The sequence below is a fragment of the Bufo bufo genome, chromosome 10, assembly GCF_905171765.1.
Source record: "Bufo bufo chromosome 10, aBufBuf1.1, whole genome shotgun sequence".
Lineage (NCBI taxonomy): Eukaryota > Metazoa > Chordata > Amphibia > Anura > Bufonidae > Bufo > Bufo bufo.
The window spans coordinates 55,772,826-55,797,593 of record NC_053398.1 but is presented as its reverse complement, the minus strand read 5'-3'; the positions used below and the strand labels follow the sequence as shown (position 1 = coordinate 55,797,593).

General features: G+C 45.7%; 2 protein-coding genes across 4 annotated transcripts in view; one reads left to right on the top strand and one right to left on the bottom strand.

Moving 5' to 3' along the window:
• Window positions 1-5,353, bottom strand: part of LGALS12 (galectin 12) — a 250,297-nt gene extending 244,944 nt beyond the window's left edge. The window contains exon 1 of one of the 2 annotated variants that reach the window (XM_040410682.1): window positions 5,250-5,353. The gene's annotated coding sequence lies outside the window, so the exon portion shown is untranslated. The remainder of the gene's footprint in view (window positions 1-5,249) is intronic. The other variant, XM_040410684.1, reaches the window with a different exon arrangement.
• The window catches only part of LOC120981168 (solute carrier family 22 member 6-A-like), a 313,139-nt gene continuing 293,724 nt past the window's right edge, over window positions 5,354-24,768 (top strand). The window contains exon 1 of one of the 2 annotated variants that reach the window (XM_040410685.1): window positions 5,354-5,480. The gene's annotated coding sequence lies outside the window, so the exon portion shown is untranslated. Of the gene's footprint in view, window positions 5,556-24,768 lie in introns of both variants that reach the window. The other variant, XM_040410686.1, reaches the window with a different exon arrangement.

The following is a 24,768-nucleotide window of genomic DNA, read 5'->3' as shown; positions in this document are numbered from 1 at the left end:
GGCCCTATTAGCTAGCGTTTGGTGTCCCTAACAATCTGTTCCTGCTCCACACAGTAACCTCTCCCTACACTGGCAAAAGACTGAATGTAAAATGGCAGCCAGATCAGATTTAGCTATAAGGTAGGGGGTATGTCTATGTGCTGAAACATCTTAATTGGCTGTCCTGTACCACCTGATGGATGTGTCATGGGTCAAAGTTCTTCACAATGTAAAAGAATATGGTGCCGGCGGACATCGCCATATGATCGCCCTTTCGGCAAACCGCGAATGAGCAATCACTAATGGTGAACAGTGGTCTAGTTCAAGGTTGGCGACAGCACAGACAGTTAAAGGATTAAAGGGCTTCTGTCACTCCACTAAACTCTTTTTTTTTTTTTTTGTCTCCTTAAAATCCTTATGCTGCGATTTCTCAATATATAGGGCTATTACTCAGTTTGGTTCAGTAGTTATATAAAAAAACTGACTTTTATAATATGCAAATTATCTCTCTAGCAGCAGGTAGGGTGGCTAGCTGGTGCTAGCAGCCGCATCCTCCATTCATAATGACGCCCCCTCCTCATGTTGATTGACAGGGCCAGCGGACGCGCTCGTTCTCTGCTGGCCCTGTCTGCATTCAAAATCTGGCGCCTGCGCCGTACCTGTCTTGAGTCGGCGCAGGTGCACTGAGGGGAGGACGCTCGCTCGGCCGCTCCATCCTCAGTGCGCCTGCGCCGATGACGTCACATGTACACCCGGCGCAGGAGCACTGAGGATGGAGTGGCCGAGCGAGCGTCCACCACTCAGTGCGCCTGCGCCAACTGAAGACCGGCGCAAGATTTAAAACGCAGACAGGGCCAGCAGAGAACGAGCACGTCCGCTGGCCCTGTCAATCAACATGAGGAGGGGGCGTCATTATGAATGGAGGATGCGGCTGCTAGCAGCAGGTAGCCGCCCTACCTGCTGCTAGAGAGGTAATTTGCATATTATAAAAGTCAGTTTTTTTATATAACTACTGAACCAAACTGAGTAATAGCCCTATATATTGAGAGATCGCAGCATAAGGATTTTAAGGAGACAAAAAAAAAAATTGTTTAGTGGAGTGACAGAAGCCCTTTAAAGGCAGTATTTCACTATAGTATAGCTTCTATCGTGTGCTGTTGCAAACCTTGCACTGGACTATTGATCATATTTTGGGTGATGGTTTATCATTAGGGATAGCATAGGGACAGTTGGTGAACTGTGGGGCACATTTATTAAGACATTTTAGATGCCAGTCTTAATAAAGCCCTAAGCTGGCAGTGGATCCGCCAGAGTTATGAAGAGGCCCAGCTGTCTTACATTTAGATCTTTTTCTATGCCTGAAATAGGTGTAGTAAATGGTAAATGAGATGGGCCTGTTGGCGAATTGCAGATTGTGGCTCAACTAGCTGTCTGCACCTGAAATACGCTTAATATAGATGTATTATAGGCATAATACATGACCCCCTGTGTGTCTTACAGTCAGGGCAGCTGGAGCTGTTCACAAATCACTTGTATACAGGGTCCTGCAATGCTGCACAGAAATCACAGTACACTTATTAGTTTTTTAGTGAAAGAGCCAACCTTTTTGTCCAAAATCCTGTTGCACCTATAGTTCATAAGTGTATTGACATAGTTCCTTGCATCACCAGCCGAATATACAGTATTTTGCTGCATACGCAGTGCAATTATGCCTTTTTCAAAAAAAAAAAAAAATGTTTCAATTTAATTGCAGTGTGTAGTGTGCCAAATTGGTCATGTATTTTTTCAAAAAAACTGTTGCAATTTTTCTACCATTTATAATTGTGCAATTAATCCAGTCAGGGTATGTCTAATTGGTCTCATATTTTTTTCCAAAAAACAGTTGCAATTTCTCTATAGTCTATAAGTGCACAATGAAGCATATTTTAGCTTGAGTTGCAGAGTGTAATTTGGTCACAGCCAGAGGACGTTTTTGGGTCTGTATTTTTTTCCAAATACCCTGCTGCAATTTTTCTACCTTCTATAAGTACGCCCCCAGTTTCCATACATATAATATAGTAGCCCCCAGTTTCCATAAATATAATATAGTTGCCCCCAGTGTCCATAGCTATAATATAGTTGCCCCCAGTGTCCATAGATAGAATATAGTTGCCCCCAGTGTCCATAGATAGAATATAGTTGCCCCCAGTGTCCAATAGATAGAATATAGTTGCCCCCAGTATCCATAGATAGAATATAGTTGCCCCAGTGTCCATAGATAGAATATAGTTGCCCCCAGTGTCCATAGATAGAATATAGTTGCCCCCAGTGTCCAATAGATAGAATATAGTTGCCCCCAGTGTCCATAGCTATAATATAGTTGCCCCCAGTGTCCAATAGATAGAATATAGTTGCCCCCAGTGTCCATAGATAGAATATAGTTGCCCCCAGTGTCCATAGATAGAATATAGTTGCCCCCAGTGTCCAATAGATAGAATATAGTTGCCCCCAGTGTCCAATAGATAGAATATAGTCGCCCCCAGTGTCCATAGATAGAATATAGTTGCCCCCCAGTTGTACACAAAAATGCCCCTATTGAATTTCCTATGAACCCCCCTTATTGCAGAATATACAATTATCGTTGGTCGATTAGTGGGACAGCAGATATTATACTCACAGTATCCCGTTCCTCCGACGTCCGTCCGCTCATTCCGCTGACTCGCCCGAACTGCTCGGATGGCCGCGCATGCGCAGCTCTATCCACGCGGTGGATATACTGCGCATGCGCGGTCGTGCGCCTTCATGTAATGGAGAGGCCGGCCGAATATTTCTTAGCCTGTAGTGCGCAGGCGCGGCGAAACGATGCGGCCGGCGAAAAGCCGGTCGTATCCATGGGACACCAGAGTAAACAATCATTTCTAATAGCAGGTGTTTGGAGAAGATAGAATCATTTTTTTTAATGACATATATAGGAATAAATGTTCATTGGGGGAAAGTAAATTGGGTTAAACAGATTTAATGAAGTGGGACAACCCCTTTAAGCACATTTTAGTTCGGCAATTACAGTGTGTAGTTTGGTTTCCAGTTGGGCTTTTTTCCTGTTTCCAAAAAACCTGGTGCAATATTACTACTGTTTATAAGTGTAAAAATAAGCTTAGTTTCCAGTATCCCTAGCAGCATATAGTCTGGCTGCAGACTGTGTCCAATTGTGCATTTTTTTCCAAATAAAGCACAGACTACAGTAGTTTAACTAACCTGACGTATTGGTCTGCGTCACACTCGCCATATATTGTTATAGTGGTTTCTGTAGGTGTCTGCGTCATACTGTACCTAGGGCAAGCTTGGGTGGTGGGAGTTCCCATGTGGTGTGGTCTCCAGAGTGTCTATTAATTATTGTATTTGACTTTGTCCAAGTGCAAATTTTTTTCTGAAAAAAATGAATGAAAATTGTCTGCCAAAAACTCAATATATCAGACTCCTGTGTCTGACCCCTAATGTACATTGTATGGACTCTGTTCAAGTGTCAATTTATTTCCTAAAAATTTTTCAAAATGGTCTTTCTTGTGCTCTAAAAATTGATGAAAATGGTCCATTCACTAAAGATTAACACTGTATTTATTGTCCTCCAAAACATTTGTAAAGGGTAGGTTCACATGTGACTGATTAGAAGCAGAATGTCTGCAGCAGAAAATCTGAAGCATTTATGCTTGTGGCTGCGCTGCATTTGATCCCTGCATAGCACACAGAAGGTGCTGGCCATGACCAGGAGAGTGACTGTGCATTTTAATATTCTTATTTGGCTAATATCGCATTCAAGGACGCAATGGGAGACAAAATTATTGCATTACCAGGATATGTTCTGTACACAGCTTGTGGCAGCTTTTGACAAGTAGACACCTGCATCCCGCGTGACTCATCAGGAGGCCCCTCTCCACTCCCACTTAGTCACAGCAAGTAGCAGGAGTCGCAGCAGAAGCCAATTACAGATGCCGTGCGCCTTAATGTACAATTGTGATGTATAGGGCTTGATAAATGTCCCCCAGTGTGTTTTTAAACAGTGTGCTTGTTAACACCGTCAGCCATGCATTTACCCAAAGCTATTTATGTCAGTGTCACTCTGACATTATGAACCTTTGCTGTCATTGCCATAAAGAGCTTTAAGGTGGTTGGGGAGAAATAAAAAAAAAAAAAAAGAGAGAAAGAAAGAAAGAAATATGAGTAATAAGAGACCTCAGAGAGCAGGCCAATTGGAGTACTTCTTATTGGGGTAGAATCAGAATTTCAGAAACTAATCAAAATTTTAAGACCGAATCGGACCTAAAATAAATTTGCTCATCTCTAACCTTTTGCCATCTATGGCTACTATACTGTACTGCATAGTATTTCTAGCAATATTCTTAATTAAAGGGTTTCTATCACTTGGTATGACATAATTAGCTGTCAGACACTAGCGATCCGCTAGTGTCTGCTCTGGCCAACCATCCTACTATAATCACTTGTGGGGCAGCGGTTTTGCTAAAAAACTAACTTTTATAAATATGCTAATGAGCCTCTAGGTGCTATGTGGGCGTCATTAGCACCTAGAGGCTCCGTCTACCTTCATACACAGCCGCCGCCCAGCGCGTCCCTCCAGCCCGCCCATGTCCTCCTCCGTGTGACGCGGCGGCCGAATTCTCGCGCATGTGCCGTGCGCGGCTGTATTCGGCGCATTTGAGATGTGAGCTCGGAGCGGTCAGACATTCAATGCGCATGCGCCGAATACATCCGCGCATGCGCATTGAATGTCTGACCGCTCCGAGCTCAGACATCTCAAATGCGCCGAATACAGCCGCGCACGGCGCATGCGCGAGAATTCGGCCGCCGCGTCACACGGAGGAGGACATGGGCGGGCTGGAGGGACGCGCTGGGCGGCGGCTGTGTATGAAGGTAGACGGAGCCTCTAGGTGCTAATGACGCCCACATAGCACCTAGAGGCTCATTAGCATATTTATAAAAGTTAGTTTTTTAGCAAAACCGCTGCCCCACAAGTGATTATAGTAGGATGGTTGGCCAGAGCAGACACTAGCAGATCGCTAGTGTCTGACAGCTAATTATGTCATACCAAGTGATAGAAACCCTTTAATCAAACTAAAAAAATGTACTCATCTCTTAGAACACAATATCTGAGCATGTATCAGGGGCACCTCCATGTGTACTGAAATATTGATTTCTGGGCATAGAGAACATGTAATATACAGGATAGTTCTATAACAGGCAGTTCTGTGACAATATACCATACACACCATACATACCAGTGTAGAGAACATTCCCCACATTTTCGGCTTCCTCTCATTAATCCCCCACTGATCGCAGTGATACTTTAACTCTGCTGGACTCCGACTCTATATAATCCAGGACCATGAGGCACAAATACCTGTGTTGGCTGGGACCTGCAAGAGAAGCTTTGCAAGTGCTCAACTGAACAGAATGGGCTGTAGAATAATACTCAGAAGATCTTCAATTGATTCTGATTCAATACATCTGTGAGTAACTCACTGGAATCTATTACATTGTGTGGAGTAGATGATTTTCTTTGGATACCTGATTGCACATTTCAAGTAAGATTTTCAATTGTCATCCAAACTTTAAAAATTTTATTTCTTTTGTTCTGTTTTCAGCATTGCCCACCATAATCTTTTATGTTTAGTATTAATGTATTCTCATCAATGTTGTACTGCAATTATGTTATCATCCCTGTCTAAATATACAAACTCAACACTAAGTATAGCTTGTTATCCATGGTTTATATATTTTTCATTTAAAAAGATCATATCATCATTACCTTTTATTATTTCTTATTTTTTTATTACCTTTTATTTCTTAAATAATTTATAAGTAAAAAAGACACTGCTATTCAATTAGCCTTTTTAAAATATTGACATAGCATCTGTCATTGCTACCTCTTAGTTTAGGACATTTCATAGTTTGACTGCTCTAATTGTAAATAATCCCTTGATTAGTGTTAATCAAATCAAATTTAAACAAATTGAATTCAATCCCAATTTCAGGAAAACATTAATTTCCAATGAATATGATTTTCCTCTTTCTTCATTGTAATAAATAGATTTTTTCCCAAAATGGTTGATACACATCTTACAAAGTGAAAGTAAGATGCCTGGGAAGGAGATATGACCCATAATGCTGTGTAGTCAGCCAATCAGCAGATAACAATCCCCTGTCTTGTCACAGCCCTATAAAAAGCCTAATCCCGCCTGCTCTCCGCCATTTTACAGTGAACTGAGCATAGGGACAGATGTGCTAAGTGCTAGGGACAGAGTTTAACCACCTCCGGACCGCCTAACGCAGGATCGCGTTCCGGAGGTGGCAGCGCTGCGCACAGTCACGCATATACGCGTCATCTCGCGAGACGCGAGATTTCCTGTGAACGCGCGCACACAGGCGCGCGCGCTCACAGGAACGGAAGGTAAGAGAGTTGATCTCCAGCCTGCCAGCGGCGATCGTTCGCTGGCAGGCTGGAGATGTGTTTTTTTTAACCCCTAACAGGTATATTAGACGCTGTTTTGATAACAGCGTCTAATATACCTGCTACCTGGTCCTCTGGTGGTCCCCTTTGTTTGGATCGACCACCAGAGGACACAGGTAGCTCAGTAAAGTAGCACCAAGCACCACTACACTACACTACACCCCCCCCCCCGTCACTTATTAACCCCTTATTAGCCCCTGATCACCCCTAATCACCCCTGATCACCCCATATAGACTCCCTGATCACCCCCCTGTCATTGATTACCCCCTGTCATTGATCAACCCCCTGTAAAGCTCCATTCAGACGTCCGCATGATTTTTACGGATCCACTGATAGATGGATCGGATCCGCAAAACGCATCCGGACGTCTGAATGAAGCCTTACAGGGGCATGATCAATGACTGTGGTGATCACCCCATATAGACTCCCTGATCACCCCCCTGTCATTGATTACCCCCCTGTCATTGATTACCCCCCTGTAAAGCTCCATTCAGATGTCCGCATGATTTTTACGGATGCACTGATAGATGGATCGGATCCGCAAAACGCATCCGGACGTCTGAATGAAGCCTTACAGGGGCATGATCAATGACTGTGGTGATCACCCCATATAGACTCCCTGATCACCCCCCTGTAAAGCTCCATTCAGATGTCCGCATGATTTTTACGGATGCACTGATACATGGATCGGATCCGCAAAACGCATCCGGTCGTCTGAATGAAGCCTTACAGGGGCATGATCAATGACTGTGGTGATCACCCCCCTGTCATTGATTACCCCCCTGTAAAGCTCCATTCAGATGTCCGCATGATTTTTACGGATGCACTGATAGATGGATCCGATCCGCAAAACGCATCCGGACGTCTGAATGAAGCCTTACAGGGGCATGATCAATGACTGTGGTGATCACCCCATATAGACTCCCTGATCACCCCCCTGTCATTGATCACCCCCCTGTCATTGATTACCCCCCTGTAAAGCTCCATTCAGATGTCCGCATGATTTTTACGGATGCACTGATAGATGGATCCGATCCGCAAAACGCATCCGGACGTCTGAATGAAGCCTTACAGGGGCATGATCAATGACTGTGGTGATCACCCCATATAGACTCCCTGATCACCCCCCTGTCATTGATCACCCCCCTGTCATTGATTACCCCCCTGTAAAGCTCCATTCAGATGTCCGCATGATTTTTACGGATGCACTGATAGATGGATCGGATCCGCAAAACGCATCCGGACGTCTGAATGAAGCCTTACAGGGGCATGATCAATGACTGTGGTGATCACCCCATATAGACTCCCTGATCACCCCCCTGTCATTGATCACCCCCCTGTCATTGATTACCCCCCTGTAAAGCTCCATTCAGATGTCCGCATGATTTTTACGGATGCACTGATAAATGGATCGGATCCGCAAAACGCATCCGGACGTCTGAATGAAGCCTTACACGGGCGTGATCAATGACTGTGGTTATCACCCCATATAGACTCCCTGATCACCCCCTGTCATTGATCACCCCCCTGTCATTGATCACCCCCCTGTCATTGATCACCCCCCTGTCATTGATCACCCCCCTGTCATTGATCACCCCCCCTGTCATTGATCACCCCTCTGTAAGGCTCCATTCAGATATTTTTTTGGCCCAAGTTAGCGGAATTTATTTTTTTTTTTCTTACAAAGTCTCATATTCCACTAACTTGTGTCAAAAAATAAAATCTCACATGAACTCACCATACCCCTCACGGAATCCAAATGCGTAAAATTTTTTAGACATTTATATTCCAGACTTCTTCTCACGCTTTAGGGCCCCTAGAATGCCAGGGCAGTATAAATACCCCACATGTGACCCCATTTCGGAAAGAAGACACCCCCAGGTATTCCGTGAGGGGCATATTGAGTCCATGAAAGATTGAAATTTTTGTCCCAAGTTAGCGGAACGGGAGACTTTGTGAGAAAAAAATTAAAAATATCAATTTCCGCTAACTTGTGCCAAAAAAAAAAAATTTCTATGAACTCGCCATGCCCCTCATTGAATACCTTGGGGTGTCTTCTTTCCAAAATGGGGTCACATGTGGGGTATTTATACTGCCCTGGCATTCTAGGGGCCCCAAAGCGTGAGAAGAAGTCTGGTATCCAAATGTCTAAAAATGCCCTCCTAAAAGGAATTTGGGCACCTTTGCGCATCTAGGCTGCAAAAAAGTGTCACACATCTGGTATCGCCGTACTCAGGAGAAGTTGGGGAATGTGTTTTGGGGTGTCATTTTACATATACCCATGCTGGGTGAGAGAAATATCTTGGTCAAATGCCAACTTTGTATAAAAAAATGGGAAAAGTTGTCTTTTGCCAAGATATTTCTCTCACCCAGCATGGGCATATGTAAAATGACACCCCAAAACACATTCCCCAACTTCTCCTGAATACGGCGATACCACATGTGTGACACTTTTTTGCAGCCTAGGTGGGCAAAGGGGCCCATATTCCAAAGAGCACCTTTAGGATTTCACAGGTCATTTACCTACTTACCACACATTAGGGCCCCTGGAAAATGCCAGGGCAGTATAACTACCCCACAAGTGACCCCATTTTGGAAAGAAGACACCCCAAGGTATTCCGTGAGGGGCATGGCGAGTTCCTAGAATTTTTTATTTTTTGTCACAAGTTAGTGGAAAATGCTTATTTTTTTTTTTTATTTTTTTTTTCATACAAAGTCTCATATTTCACTAACTTGTGACAAAAAATAAAAACTTCCATGAACTCACTTTGCCCATCAGCGAATACCTTGGGGTCTCTTCTTTCCAAAATGGGGTCACTTGTGGGGTAGTTATACTGCCCTGGCATTCTAGGGGCCCAAATGTGTGGTAAGGAGTTTGAAATCAAATTCTGTAAAAAATGACCTGTGAAATCCGAAAGGTGCTCTTTTGAATATGGGCCCCTTTGCCCACCTCGGCTGCAAAAAAGTGTCACACATCTGGTATCTCCGTAATCGGGAGAAGTTGGGGAATGTGTTTTGGGGTGTCATTTTACATATACCCATGCTGGGTGAGAGAAATATCTTGGCAAAAGACAACTTTTCCCATTTTTTTATACAAAGTTGGCATTTGACCAAGATATTTATCTCACCCAGCATGGGTATATGTAAAAAGACACCCCAAAACACATTCCTCAACTTCTCCTGAATACAGAGATACCAGATGTGTGACACTTTTTTGCAGCCTAGGTGGGCAAAGGGGCCCACATTCCAAAGAGCACCTTTCGGATTTCACAGGTCATTTACCTACTTACCACACATTTGGGCCCCTAGAATGCCAGGGCAGTATAACTACCCCACAAGTGACCCCATTTTGGAAAGAAGAGACCCCAAGGTATTCGCTGATGGGCATAGTGAGTTCATGGAAGTTTTTATTTTTTGTCACAAGTTTGTGGAATATGAGACTTTGTATGGAAAAAAAAAAAAAAAAAAAAAAAAATCATCATTTTCCACTAACTTGTGACAAAAAATAAAAAATTCTAGGAACTCGCCATGCCCCTCACGGAATACCTTGGGGTGTCTTCTTTCCAAAATGGGGTCACTTGTGGGGTAGTTATACTGCCCTGGTATTCTAGGGGCCCAAATGTGTGGTAAGGAGTTTGAAATCAAATTCAGGAAAAAATGAGGAGTGAAATCCGAAAGGTGCTCTTTGGAATATGGGCCCCTTTGCCCACCTAGGCTGCAAAAAAGTGTCACACATCTGGTATCCCCGTACTCAGGAGAAGTTGAGGAATGTGTTTTGGGGTGTCTTTTTACATATACCCATGCTGGGTGAGATAAATATCTTGGTCAAATGACAACTTTGTATAAAAAAATGGGAAAAGTTGTCTTTTGCCAAGATATTTCTCTCACCCAGCATGGGTATATATAAAATGACACCCCAAAACACATTCCCCACCTTCTCCTGAGTACGGAGATACCAGATGTGTGACACTTTTTTGCAGCCTAGGTGGGCAAAGGGGCCCATATTCCAAAGAGCACCTTTCGGATTTCACAGGTCATTTTTTACAGAATTTGATTTCAAACTCCTTACCACACATTTGGGCCCCTAGAATGCCAGGGCAGTATAACTACCCCACAAGTGACCCCATTTTGGAAAGAAGAGACCCCAAGGTATTCGCTGATGGGCATAGTGAGTTCATAGAACTTTTTATTTTTTGTCACAAGTTAGTGGAATATGAGACTTTGTAAGGAAAAAAAAAAAAAAAAAAAAAATCATCATTTTCCGCTAACTTGTGACAAAAAATAAAAAGTTCTATGAACTCACTATGCCCATCAGCGAATACCTTAGGGTGTGTACTTTCAGAAATGGGGTCATTTGTGGGGTGTTTGTACTGTCTGGGCATTGTAGAACCTCAGGAAACATGACAGGTGCTCAGAAAGTCAGAGCTGCTTCAAAAAGCGGAAATTCACATTTTTGTACCATAGTTTGTAAACGCTATAACTTTTACCCAAACCATTTTTTTTTTACCAAAACATATTTTTTTTATCAAAGACATGTAGAACTATAAATTTAGAGCAAAATTTCTATATGGATGTCGTTTTTTTTGCAAAATTTTACAACTGAAAGTGAAAAATGTCATTTTTTTGCAAAAAAATCGTTAAATTTCGATTAATAACAAAAAAAGTAAAAATGTCAGCAGCAATGAAATACCACCAAATGAAAGCTCTATTAGTGAGAAGAAAAGGGGGTAAAATTCATTTGGGTGGTAAGTTGCATGACCGAGCAATAAACGGTGAAAGTAGTGTAGGTCAGAAGTGTAAAAAGTGGCCTGGTCTTTCAGGGTGTTTAAGCACTGGGGGCTGAGGTGGTTAACAAAGCTTTAATTGTAGAATATTGGATAGGGACAGTGCAGGGAGAGTTTTCAGACACTGTAGGTAGAGCATAGGGAGACTGCAGGGACAGTGCAGGCTCTGTGTAATCGCCCTGTGCATCTTGTTCCACTGCTGTGCCATTCATTCTTAATCTCTTCTGTTATACATAGACTGACTGCACTTCAGAGTCTCAGCAGCTTGTCTAATATGTGCGTGTACCTAGTTAATCTGCTGCACCATTAATAATTAATCCGTTCAGTTATACATAGACGTATGGTGCATCAGACTTATTGTCAACAGGCGGTGTAATATATAGGTGCGCTTTTCTAATCTATCTGCTGCACCATTCATACTTCATCTGTTACATTACTGATTCAGTTACTGTACACTATGGCCGATAGACAGTTGCCTGGGCCCTCGAAAGTAATGGGCAATGGTAAAAATGTTGCTTTAGCCGGCACAAGTAGCAGCAGAAGAAGGGATCGTGGTAGCAGCAGCCACAGCAACAGGTCAGAGCTGCCGCTGTCATCCAGCGGTAGTGTTTTGACCAACAATCCAGCTGTACTGGAATGGTTGACTCGCTCTTCAACATCATCTCAGATGAGAACAGCCAGTAATCCGTGGGTTCACCTGACACCATGCTTAGTTGGCCTGGCCCAGGAACAACCTCTGTGCCCTCACCTGTTCTGCAACTACCTCTTCCTTTTGCTGCATCTTATGCCTGGGAAGTTGGCTCTGCTCTGCTTTTCAGTGAGGACGAGCTTAGTGAGGAGAGTCAGCAGCTACAGGTCAGCATAAACTTGAAGGACAGGTCCACTATGGCCTGCCTTAGGCATGCAACTAGTAATGATGGCAGTTAGGTGGGAGCACATGTTGCGAGCGGTCAGGGACATGGCCATGAGACTGGTGAGGGTGACATAAGTGGATGAGGATATAGCAGGTCGCTTGTGGGAGCTGGGTGAAGAGGGAGCATCATCATCATCATGATAAGGGGTTGAGGGTAGCAGCACGCCCGTGAGACAGCAGTAAAGTGGCAGCATGCAGATGAGGCAACACGGGGCGAAAGCAGTGGAAGATCTGGAGCCAAACACACCCAGGGTAGACCATGTGCTACTCAGGAGCCTCCCTGTCTGGAAACAACTAGCGCTGCATGGGTTCATAAAGGCAGCAGCAGGCAGTCAGCATGGAGTGGTGGAGATAAAATGCCATCCTTGGGAATTTATCAAGTCTCTGATAGGTTGTTAGCATGGTAGTATACTAGATATCTAGGAAGAAGGTGAAGCGTGGTCAGGGTGCTAATGCTTCAACACATGGAGCGTCACCATAAAGTGGGCTGGCAAAACCGTGGCACTAATGTACTGGTACAGCTTGGCGCAGTAACTGCTGCATCTCCCAGCGGCCCGCACGCTTACTCCAGCAGTCAGTGCTCCTCACCCTTGGCAGAAGATAGCTTTCGTTCCTTCCCTTTGTCTATTGCTCCTGATGCTCCTCCTCCTCATCATGTGTTTCACCAGCAATCGATCACTGGGACGATTGCAAAGAGAAAACAGTATGCGTGCACTCATCCATTAGCACAGAAGCTGAACATGCACCTGGCAAAGTTGCTTGTACTGCATTCTCTCCCTGTCCATATCGTGGACTCTAAACATTTCAGAGAACTAATAGCTTGTGCTGAGCCAAGATGAAGAGTCCCAAGCCTTCACAACGTTTCTAAAAAGCTATACCAGCCCTGCACACGTATGTTGAATAGAAGGTGGGTCAGTCCTTGAGCCTGTCGGTGTCTGGTAAAGTTCATGGCAGTGCTGACGTGTGGAGCTGTAACTATGGTCAAGGACAATATATGTCCTTTACAGCCCACAGGCACACCAGCAACTTGGCCAGGAGATGGTAATGCCGCCTCTGCGTTGTAATTATGCGCCAATGTCCTTCTCTGCCTCCTCATCCTCCACCTTGTCTTAGCTTTCACTGTAGGCACAGTTCAGAGTGGTCCTCCAGCATACCACCTATGCAAAGCACAGGTTTTTCACCTGGTCAGCCTGTTCAAACAGACTCACACCAGGGAGAAACTGCTCTACGTCATCAACCAAGAAATCAAATGCTGGCTGTCTCCTCACCAACTGAAGATAGGAACCATGGTCACCGATAACAGAAAGAACATTCTGTCTGTGCTGCGTCCGGGAGGGCTGACCAATGCATCTTGCATGGCGCACGTATTCAATCTGGTTGGCACCAGGTTGCTGAAGTCTTCCATCCAACTGCAAGATGTCTTGAAAATGTCAAGGAAATTGTGCATGCACTTCAGCCACTTTTACTGTGCAAAAAATGCCCTCCTTGAGCTGCAAAGGCAGAATGGTGTCCCTCCACATCGCCTCATATGTGACTTTCCACACGTTGGAACTCCACCCTTCACATGTTGGACCGACTGTATGAGCAGAGGAAACCCATGACCGATTTCTTGATGATGTAGATGGACAGGGCTTCTCCCTGGTATAATTTTGACATTAGACAGTGGCAGCTCATGTGTGACACCTGCCGTTTGCCCAGGGCCTTTGAGGAGGCAACTTTTTTTGTCAGTCTCCAGGACTATGGAATGAATGATGTTATTCCACTCCTTCATGTCCTAGAGGAGATGCTGATAAATCTGACTGGTAAGGGGACAGAAGACATGGTGTCTACATCTCACGGTCCCGTGAGCCCTATGGAAGCTGAACTGGCACAGGAGAAGGATGAGGACACAAAAGCCCAGGAATTTTATACAGAACTAGGTGGTTTATCTTCCCAAGTGACAGGAGTGTCACCAATGGCAAAGTTAGGGTAGATGGAGCGTCCTTAAAAATGATTTTAGGGATTTAGGTCACAAGCTTAGGGCAAGGACCTCAAAGGTAGTGTTTTCCGAAATACTGCCTGTACCACGAGCCACACAAGAAAGGCAGCGGGAGATTAAGGAGGTTATTAGGGATGAGCGAACCCGAACTGTATAGTTCGGGTTCGTACCGAATTTTGGGGTGTTCGTGACACGGACCGAAGCCGAACATTTACCTAAAAATTCGGGTTCGTTGTTCGGCGATTTCTATGGCGCATTTTGAAAGCCTGCAAAGCAGCCAATCAACAAGCGTCATACTACTTGCCCCAAGAGGCCATCACAGCCATGCCTACTATTTGCATGGCTGTGATTGGCCAGTGCAGCATGTGACCCAGCCTCTATTTAAGCTGGAGTCACGTAGCGCCGCATGTTACTCTGCTTTGATTAGTGTAGGGAGAGGATGCAGCTTCTGTTAGGGCGAGAATAGGCAGGGATTAACTCAGCAAAAACACTTAAAGGGATTCTGTCACCAGGTTTCACCCCTGTCAGCTAAACATATGCTGATGTTCAGGGCCTCATCACGATTCCTAATGTGGGCTTATAAATGTGATCTGTACCCTTATTTTGCTAAAAAACAGCTTTTACTAACCTGTCACTCAAAGAAATAAGGTGCCCAAGGGGATGTCAAGCGATGCAAGGTGCCCGCCGCACCCACCGCCGTTCATGCCCAGCGCCGCCTTTCCAGACTTCTGCGCCGCCTCCTAATCCTCTGTGCCGCCTCTCGCTCTCCCTCCCTCCCTCCCTCCCTCCCCCTCCTCCTGCTGTAAGATCTCGCGCGTGCGCACAGGGCTCTGCCTGATGCGCCCATACGGACTTCTCCATTTGGCTTCTTACAGCGAAGTGCGCATGCGCCGGCACTTCGCTCAACCCCCTGTATGACCTGCACTCTGGCGCCAGCCTCTCAGAGCCCTGTGCGCACTCGAGAGATCTTACAGCAGGAGGAGAGGGGAGGGAGGGAGAGCGAGAGGCGGCACAGTGGATTAGGAGGCGGCGCAGAAGTCTGGAAAGGCGGCGCTGGGCACGAACGGCGGTTGGTGCGGCGGGCACCTTGCATCGCTTGACAACCCCTTGGGTACCTTATTTCTTTGAGTGACAGGTTAGTAAAAGCTGTTTTTTTAGCAAAATAAGGCTACAGATCACATTTATAAGCCCACATTAGGAATCGTGATGAGGCCCTGAACATCAGCATATGTTTAGCTGACAGGGGTGAAACCTGGTGACAGAATCCCTTTAATGAAGTGATCGATCTACAGCTGTGAATCATTCAACTTCTGCTAGTTAATTGCTCACTGTTTTTAGGCTTTTTTCTGGGGTGATCGGCGGCCATTTTGTGTCTTGTGGTGCGCCAGCACAAGCTGCCACCAAGTCCATTTAACCATCAATAGTATTTTTTTATTTTTTTGCTATATCCTACATGAGGGGCTTGGCTGTGCTTATTGTCAACCCTAGAAACTCAGGATAGAATTTTCTATATTTTATTGAGGGGTGAAATTCACTTTAAAAAATAGCAATCCCCTAAATCTGGTGTTCCAGCTGTGGCTAGCCAAGTGTAATACTGTCTGCTGTCTGGCAAAGGATATTTTTTTTTCTGGGTTGAAATTCAATTGCCAAAATAGCAATACCGTAAATCTGGTATTCCAGCTATGGCTGGACAAGTTTTATAGTGTCCGTAAAAGGATAGCTTTTGTTCTGGGTTGCAATTCAATAGCCAAAATAGCAATACCGTAAATCTGGTGTTCCAGCTGTGACAGGATAAGTTTTATAGTGTCCGTCAAATAATAGCTTTTGTTCTGGGGTGAAATTCAATTGCCAAAATAGCAATACCCTAAATCATTGGTTTCAGCTGTGGCTGGACAAGTTTCATAGTGTGCGTACAAGAATAGCTTTTGTTCTGGGTTGAAATTCAATTGCCAAAATAGCAATACCCTAAATCAGTGGTTTCTGCTGTGTTTGGACAAGTTTCATAGTGTCCGTAAAAGAATAGCTTTTGTTCTGGGTTGAAATTCAATAGCCAAAATAGCAATACCCTAAATCTGGTGTTCCAGCTGTAGCAGGACAAGTTTTATAGTGTCCGTCAAAACATAGTTCTAAATCACTGGTTTCAGCTGTGGCTGGACAAGTTTCATAGTGTGCGTAAAAGAATAGCTTTTGTTCTGGGTTGAAATTCAATTGCCAAAATAGCAATACCGTAAATCTGGTATTCCAGCTGTGGCTGGACAAGTTTCATAGTGTCCGTCAAAGCATAGCTTTTGTTCTGGGGTGAAATTCAATTGCCAAAATAGTAATACCCTAAATCAGTGGTTTCTGCTGTGGCTGGACAAGTTTCATAGTGTCCGTCAAAGGATAGCGTTTGTTCTCGGGTGAAATTCAATTGCCAAAATGGCAATACCCTAAATCAGTGGTTTCTGCTGTCGCAGCCAAGTGTAAATCTGTACTTAAAAGGGTATATTACACTCAGCGTGCATCTCCAAGTGTATTTCTTTCCGTAAAAGGGTATATTACACAAAGTGTTAAATTACATTTGCTGAAAACATAATCCTTTAAATTTGCACGCACTATTGTGCATCTCATAGGGTATTTCTGTTCGTAAAAGGGTATATTACACTCAAGGTGTAAATACAAGTGCTGATAGGGTCATCCTCAATAACTTCACACGCTACCGTGCATCTCCAAGTGTATTTCTTTCCGTTAAAGGGTATATTACACTAAGTGTTAAAATACAAGTGCTCAAAGCATAATCCTATATATTTTTTCACACGCTACTGTGCATCTCCAAGTGTAATTCTGTCCGTAAAAGGATACCTTTCATCCAGGGCCTAAATACTAGGCCTACAATTGATATTCCCCTAAATCTGTGGTTACTGCTGTGCCTGTATTAGTGTAATACGGTACTTAAATAGATAGCCAGATAGTGTTAGGTGCCTGTAAAAAAAAGGCCTGAATTTGAATTCAATACATTGGGCCAAATATTTTTTTTCTTATTGTGGTGAACGGTAACAATGAGGAAAACATCTAGTAAGGGATGCGGACGCGGACATGGTCGTGGTGGTGTTAGTGGATCCTCTGGTGCTGGGAGAGGACGTGGCCGTTCTGCCACAGTCACACGTCCTAGTGAACCAACTACCTCAGGTCCCAGTACCCGCCAGAATTTACAGCGATATTTGGTGGGGCCCAATGCCGTTCTAAGGATGGTAAGGCCTGAGCAGGTACAGGCATTAGTCAATTGGGTGGCCGACAGTGGATCCAGCACGTTCACATTATCTCCCACCCAGTCTTCTGCAGAAAGCACACAGATGGTGCATGAAAACCAAGCCCATCAGTCTGTAACATCACCCCCATGCATATCAGGGAAACTGTCTGAGCCTCAAGTTATGCAGCAGTCTCTTATGCTGTTTGAAGACTCTGCTGGCAGGGTTTCCCAAGGGCATCCACCTAGCCCTTCCCCAGCGGTGGAAGACATAGAAGCACTGACGCACAACCACATGTTTCCTGATGATGAGGACATGGGAATACCACCTCAGCACGTCTATGATGATGACGAAACACAGGTGCCAACTGCTGCGTCTTTCTGCAGTGTGCAGACTAAACAGGAGGTCAGGGAGGAAGATTGGGTGGAAGACGATGCAGGGGACTATGAGGTCATAGACCCCACATGGAATGAAGGTCGTGCCACTGACTTTCAGAGTTCAGAGGAAGAGGCAGTGGTGAGACTGAGCCAACAGCGTAGCAAAAGAGGGAGCAGGGGGCAAAAGCAGAACACCCGCCGCCAAGAGAGTTCGCCTGCTACTGGCCACCGCCACCTGGGACCGAGCACCCCAAAGGCAGCTTCAAGGAGTTCCCTGGCGTGGCAGTTCTTCAAACAATGTGCTGACGACAAGACCCGAGTGGTTTGCACGCTGTGCCATCAAAGCCTGAAGCGAGGCATTAACGTTCTAAACCTTAGCAAAACCTGCATGACCAGGCATCTGCATGCAAAGCATGAACTGCAGTGGAGTAATCACCTTAAAAACAAGGAACTCACTCAGGCTCCCCCTGCTCCCTCTTCTGCTGCTGCCTCGGCCTTTTCCTCCGCCTCGGGAGGAACGTTGGCACCTGCCGCCCAGCAAACAGAGGATGTGCCACCAACACCACCACCTCCGTCACCAAGCATCTCCACCATGTCACACGGCAGCGTTCAGCTCTCCATCTCACAAACATTTGAGAGAAAGCGTAAATTCCCACATAGCCACCCTCGATCCCTGGCCCTGAATGCCAGCATTTCTAAACTACTGGCCTATGAAATGCTGTCATTCAGGCTGGTGGACACAGACAGCAAACAGCTCATGTCACTTGCTGTCCCACAGTATGTTGTTCCCAGCCGCCACTACTTCTCCAAGAGAGCCGTGCCTTCCCTGCACAACCAAGTGTGCACTGCGCAACGCCATCTGTGGCAAGGTCCACCTAACCACAGATACGTGGACCAGTAAGCACGGCCAGGGATGCTATATCTCCCTAACTGCACAATGGGTAAATGTAGAGGCGGCTGTGCCCCAGGCGGAGAGTTCTTTTGCGCATGTCCTTCCGCCGCCAAGGATTTAAGGAACATTCTTTGCCTCCTGTAGCCTCCTCCTCCTACTCGGCTTCCTCCTCCTCTTCTTCCACCTGCTCATCCGGTCAGCCACACACCTTCACCACCAACTTCGGCACAGCCCGGGGTAAACGTCAGCAGGCATTCTAAAACTCATATGTTCGGGGGACAGGCCCCACACCGCGCAGGAGTTGTGGCGGGGTATTGAACAACAGACCGACGAGTGGTTGCTGCCAGTGAGCCTCAAGCCGGCCTGGTGGTGTGCGATAATGGGCGAAATCTCATCGCAGCTCTGGGACTAGCCGGTTTGACGCACATCCCTTGCCTGGCGCATGTGCTGAATTTGGTGGTGCAGAAGTTCATTCACAACTACCCCGACATGTCAGAGCTGCTTTATAAAGTGTGGGCCATCTGTGCGCGCTTCCAGCGTTCACATCCTGCCGCTGCTCGCCTGTCTGCGCTACAGCGTAACTTCGGCCTTCCCGCTCACCGCCTCATATGTGACGTGCCCACCAGGGGGAACTCCACCTTGCACATGCTGGACAGACTGTGCGAGCAGCAGCAGGCCATAGTGGAGTTTCAGCTGCAGCACGCACGGGTCAGTCGCACGGCGGAACAGCACCACTTCACCACCAATGACTGGGCCTCCATGCAAGACCTGTGTGCCCTGTTGCGCTGTTTCGAGTACTCCACCAACATGGCCAGTGGCGATGACGCTGTTATCAGCGTTACAATACCACTTCTATGTCTCCTTGAGAAAACACTTAGGGTGATGATGGAAGAGGAGGTGGCCCAGGAGCAGGAGGAGGAGGAAGAGGGGTCATTTTTAGCACTTTTTAGGCCAGTCTCTTAGAAGTGACTCAGAGGGAGGTTTTTTGCAACAGCAGAGGCCAGGTACAAATGTGGCCAGACAGGGCCCACTACTGGAGGACGAGGAGGACGAGGATGATGAGGAGGAGGTGGAGGAGGGTGAGGATGAAGCATGTTCACAGCGGGGTGGCATCCAACGCAGCTCGGGCCCATCACTGGTGCGTGGCTGGGGGGAAACGGAGGACGATGGCGATATGCCTCCCACAGAGGACAGCTTGTCCTTACCTCTGGGCAGCCTGGCACACATGAGCGACTACATGCTGCAGTGCCTGCGCAATAACGGCAGAGTTGCCCGCATTTTAACGTGTGAGGACTACTGGGTTGCCACCCTGCTGGATCCCCGGTACAAAGACAATGTGCCCACCTTACTTCCTGCACTGGAGCGTGATAGGTAGATGCGCGAGTACAAGCGCACGTTGGTAGACGCGCTACTGAGAGCATTCCCAAATGTCACAGGGGAACAAGTGGAAGCCCAAGGCGAAGGCAGAGGAGGAGCAAGAGGTCGCCAACGCAGCTGTGTCACGGCCAGCTCCTCTGAGGGCAGGGTTAGCATGGCAGAGATGTGGAAAAGTTTTGTCACCACGCCAGAGCTAACTGCACCACCACCTGATACGGAACGTGTTAGCAGGAGGCAACATTTCACTAACATGGTGGAACAGTTACGTGTGCACACCCCTCCACGTACTGACTGATGGTTCGGCCCCATTCAACTTCTGGGTCTCCAAATTGTCCACGTGGCCAGAGCTAGCCTTTTATGCCTTGGAGGTGCTGGCCTGCCCGGCGGCCAGCGTTTTGTCTGAACGTGTATTCAGCACGGCAGGGGGCGTCCTTACAGACAAACGCAGCCGCCTGTCTACAGCCAATGTGGACAAGCTGACGTTCATAAAAATGAACCAGACATCGATCCCACAGGACCTGTCCATCCCTTGTGCAGATTAGACATTTATAACTACCTCCCCTTAACCATATATTCTTGTACTCCAGGGCACTTCTTCATTCAATCCTCTTTTTTTTTATTTTACCATTATATTGCGGGGCAACCCTTAGTTGAATAAACCTCTCCTCTGTCTGGGTGCCAGGGCCTAAAAATATCTGACAGTGGCCTGTTCCAGTGGTGGGTGACATGAAGTCTGATTCTCTGCTATGGGACCTCTCTCCTTTGTCTGGGTGCCGGGGCCTAAAAATATCTGACAGTGGCCTGTTCCAGTGGTGGGTGACATGAAGCCTGATTCTCTGCTATGACATGAAGTCTTATGGTCTGCTATGGGACCTCTCTCCTCTGTCTGGGTGCCGGGGCCTAAAAATATCTGACAGTGGCCTGTTCCAGTGGTGGGTGACATGAAGCCTGATTCTCTGCTATGACATGAATCCTGATTCTCTGCTATGGGACCTCTCTCCTCTGTATGGGTGCCTGGGCCTAAAAATATCTGACAGTGGCCTGTTCCAGTGGTGGGTGACATGAAGCCTGATTCTCTGCTATGGGACCTTTCTCCTCTGTCTGGGTGCCGGGGCCTATAAATATCTGACAGTGGCCTGTTCCAGTGGTGGGTGACATGAAGCCTGATTCTCTGCTATGGGACCTCTCTCCTCTGTCTGTGTGCCGGGGCCTAAAAATATCTGACAGTGGCCTGTTCCAGTGGTGGGTGACATGAAGCCTGATTCTCTGCTATGACATGAAGCCTGATTCTCTGCTATGGGACCTCTCTCCTCTGTCTGGGTGCCGGGGCCTAAAAATATCTGACAGTGGCCTGTTCCAGTGGTGGGTGACATGAAGCCTGATTCTCTGCTATGACATGAAGCCTGATTCTCTGCTATGGGACCTCTCTCCTCTGCCTGGTTGTCAGAGCCTAAAAATATCTGACAGTGGCCTGTTCCAGTGGTGGGTGATATGAAGCCTGATTCTCTGCTATGACATGAAGCCTGATTCTCTGCTATGGAACCTCTCACCTCTGTCTGGATGACGGGGCCTAAAAATATCTGACAGTGGCCTGTTCCAGTGGTGGGTGACATGAAGCCTGATTCTCTGCTATGACATGAAGCCTGATTCTCTGCTATGGGACCTCTCTCCTCTGTCTGGGTGCCGGGGCCTAAAAATATCTGACAGTGGCCTGTTCCAGTGGTGGGTGACATGAAGCCTGATTCTCTGCTATGGGACCTCTCTCCTCTGTCTGGGTGCCGGGGCCTAAAAATATCTGACAGTAGCCTGTTCCAGTGGTGGGTGACATGAAGCCTGATACTCTGCTATGACATGAAGCCTGATTCTCTGCTATGGGACCTGTCTCCTCTGTCTGGGTGCCGGGGCCTAAAAATATCTGACAGTGGCCTGTACCAGTGGTGGGTGACATGAAGCCTGATTCTCTGCTATGACATGAAGCCTGATTCTCTGCTATGGGACCTCTCTTCTCTGTCTGGGTGCCGGGGCCTAAAAATATCTGACAGTAGCCTGTTCCAGTGGTGGGTGACATGAAGCCTGATTCTCTGCTATGGGACCTCTCTCCTCTGTCTGGGTGCCGGGGCCTAAATATCTGACAGTGGCCTGTTCCAGTGGTGGGTGACATGAAGCCTGATTCTCTGCTATGGGACCTCTCTCCAATTGATATTGGTGAATTTTTATTTATTTTCTTTTATTTTAATTCATTTCCCTATCCACATTTGTTTGCAGGGGATTTCCGGATCCCGAACCCGAATATTTTCGGGAAGTTCGGCCGAACTTCTCGAACCCGAACATCCAGGTGTTCGCTCAACTCTAATCTGCAGCAAAGGCTGCCAAATATTTTTTTTTGGGTATTTGATTAATAACTGAATATGACAGCAGTATATAACCCTAGAATTTCACACGTGCTGATGGTGCAAGGCCAGGCAAATTTTGTATTTTGCCCAAAAAAGGGTGTTTTATTTATAGAACAATATAACCCAGTATATAAAGGGTGTATCTTCCATGCCCTGACCCACACTAGGCTGCAATTAAAGATTACTGCCCAAAATGGCTGTATTTCAAATACCTGAATAGAACCCCTGTATATACAGGGTGTATCTCCCACACCCTGACCCACACTAGGCCGCAATTAAAGATTTGTGCACAAAATGGCTGTATTTCAAATACTTGAATAGAAGCCCTGTATTTAAAGGGTGTATCTCACACGCCCTGACACACACTAGGCTGCAATTAAAGATTTGTGACCAAAATGGCTGTATTTCAAATACCTGAATAGAACCCCTGTATTTAAAGGGTGTATCTCACACGCCCTGACTCACACTAGGCAGCAAATAAAGAATTGTGCCCAAAATGGCTGTATTTCAAATACCTGAATAGAACCTCTGTATTTAAAGGGTGTATCTCATACGCCCTGACCCACACTAGGCCGCAATTAAAGATTTGTGCCCAAAATGGCTGTATTTTAAATATCTAAATAGAACACCTGTATATAAAAGGTGTATCTCACATGCCCTGACCCACACTAGGCCGCAATTAAAGATTTGTGAACAAAAAGGCTGTATTTAAAATACCTGAATAGAAGCCTTGTATTTAAAGGGTGTATCTCACATGCCCTGACCCACACTAGGCCGCAATTAAAGATTACTGCCCAAAATGGCTTTATTTCAAATACCTGAATAGAACCCCTGTATATACAAGGTGTATCTCACACTCCCTGACCCACACTAGGCCGCAATTAAAGATCAATGCCAAAAATGGCTGTATTTCAAATACTTGAATAGAAGCCCTGTATTTAAAGGGTGTATCTCACACGCCCCGGCACACACTAGGCCGCAATTAAAGATTTATGCCCAAAATAGCTGTATTTCAAATTTCTGAATAGAACCCAAATATATAAAGGGTGTATCTCACAATGACATCTGCAGCAAAGGCTGCCAAAAATATTTTTTGGGCCAAATGGGTGTTTGTTTAATAGCTTAATATGACAGCAGTATATAACCCTGGAATTTCAAACGTCTTGATGCTGCAAGGGCGCAAAAATTGTGTATTTTGCCCAAAAAAGGGTGTTTTATTAATAGAAGAATATAACCCCTGTATATACAGGGTGTATCTCACATGCCCTGACCCACACTAGGCCGCAATTAAAGATTACTGCCCAAAATGGCTGTATTTCGAATAACTGAATATAACCCAAATATATAAAGGGTGTATCTCACAATGACATTTGCAGCAAAGGCTGCCAAATAATAATTTTTTGCCCAAACGGGTGTTTGTTTAATAACTGAATATGACAGCAGTATATAACGCTGGAATTTCAAACGTCTTGATGCTGCAAGGCCTGAAAAATTGTGTATTTTGCACAAAAATGGTAATAATTTAATAAAAAAAATAAAACCCATGTATATAAAGGGTGTATCTCACACGCCCTGACCCACACTAGGCCGCAATTAAAGATTTATGCCAAAAATGGGTATTTGATTAATAACTGAATACTACAGCAGTATATAACCCTGGAATTTCACACGTGCTGATGGTGCAAGGCCAGGAAAATTGTGTATTTTGCCCAAAAAAGGGTGTTTTTAAAAACCCAGAAAATTATGGCTGTATTTATAGCTTAAATTGCACACTGACTAATCCTGCAAATGCACCAGATGTTGTATATTGCCAAAAAAGTGTGTTTTTTTACAACCAGATTATTAGTACTGTTTTTCAAGCTTGGATTTCAATGTCACAAAAGCTCAGATGCAGTGCTGGTGCACTGGGCTTGCATGAAATGGCCGCCATCGCCGCCCACCTAACTGACTTATAAAAGTAATTTTTTTCGGTCACTGGGCTCAGGGCAGTATAAAAAAATTGTGCCCTGCACCCACACAACAAAGTGTATGTAGATCGCTGAGTTAGATTTACATTTTGAACAAAGATTCTCTCCTATTCTCTCCCTGAAATCACCAGCCGCATCCTCTCCCTACACTAGTAACAGCAAAGTGACGTGCAGCGCTAAGTGACTCCAGCTTATATAGAGGCTGGGTCACATGCTGCACTGGTCAATCACAGCCATGCCATTAGTAGGCATGGCTGTGATGGCTTCTATGAGCACACAAGTAAACGCTTGTTAATTGGCTGCACTGCAGCCTTTCAAAAAGCGCCAAGAAAGCGCCAAACCCGAACTTTTACTGAAATGTTCGGGTTTGGGTCTGGG